The following is a 1,505-nucleotide window of genomic DNA, read 5'->3' as shown; positions in this document are numbered from 1 at the left end:
AAATGGAGGGAAAAGGAAAGCGAGTTCAAGGAAACAAGTATTTACCTTAGCATACATGGCCTTGGATTCATGTGATTTTTTTTTTTTTTTATAAGAGAAAGAAAGGTAAATATTATGGTTTCGATAAACCCGGGTTATTGTAGTTTAGTGTTGAGTAACTATAGCCACATGTTATGCTGGGGTTATTACTTTAACTTGGGTTCTTCAGAATAAAAATGTTAGAGAACAAAATGTTAGGTGTTGTCTAATGTGCCAAGAAACCAAATTTAAATGTAATGGGATTAATTCAATCAACTATGGAAATGTATTCAATTGCAATGGCATGTAAGTAGTATAAACCTGAGTTTTATTGGCTCTTTGCTGTAACAGAATGTGGAACGGGTTTGGTTAGTAGATTATTTCCCTATTGCTAGTGATTTTCTCATAAATTCTGGCCTTTAGCCAGTATATCCTACACAGTCCTCTGAACTATACAAAGTGCAATATTTCTGAGTTTATTCTTCATCTAGTACAACAGCTGAAACAAGCTTCTGTTATACTTTCTTTTGCCACATAATCTGTTTGTCATACAATTTCATTTTAACGTTTAACATATTTCTTGTGAATCCTTAGTTTAAAACATTTCATCATGTGACTTGTTTTTATGTTTTGTTCTGTTATTGGTGTAATCCTCATTCGAGAATAACTCTATAATTAAGTCAATACATTTTATTTGTATACTGGGTCATATGTTAGAATGACAACAAGGCTCAGTGTTGGCTTTATTGAATGATTTAAGACATGATGAGCAATAATGAAAGAACAATAATGGTATTTTAGAAAGCCAATACAAACATTGTTAACAACGAAGGACCTCCTATTAGATATAAAGCTTTTTAATGACAAACAAATGTGTGAAACAATGATCCACTAGCACAGTTGGTTTCGTTCTCAGGCAAAATTAAAGTAGCAAGCCTGCACAGATGAGACTCTGCTTCCAAAACTAAGAAATACTATAATATGTTTGTCACATTTAGTGATAACACTGAGATAAATCAGTTTGTTTTATGAAACAACGACATACAGCCCTATTTTAAATGAGTCACCTATCACCTCATGCTGGGGAAAATCATTGTTTTTCTGAGATGAGATCATGTTAGTTTTTTGTGAAACGCTTGTTAGAATCTCTTTTTCATCCAGCTGGAAAACTCAACTGGGATTTTTTCGGCTCTAATAACATTCCATGCAAATCTGTGATAATTTAAATGTGTTTCTTACGAATGTTTCTTATTAGAATCAGCTTTTATTGAATTTGCAGGCCACTGATAAATCAGTTAAATAACCACCATGATAATATAGTTTCTTCTGACAAGCCACGTGTCACCCTGTGGCACTCTTAACCTCCTTTGTGCTTCTCAGGTATGACTAGCGCTATTACTGTTGATGTTACCTCCTTGTCCCCGCCCATATTCGCTCGTCGTTCCGCATGACCCGAGCGCAGAGTACAAGGTAGAAAACAACGCTGG

Source organism: Labeo rohita, chromosome 20, assembly GCF_022985175.1.
Source record: "Labeo rohita strain BAU-BD-2019 chromosome 20, IGBB_LRoh.1.0, whole genome shotgun sequence".
NCBI lineage: Eukaryota > Metazoa > Chordata > Actinopteri > Cypriniformes > Cyprinidae > Labeo > Labeo rohita.
This window is presented reverse-complemented; position numbering follows the sequence as displayed.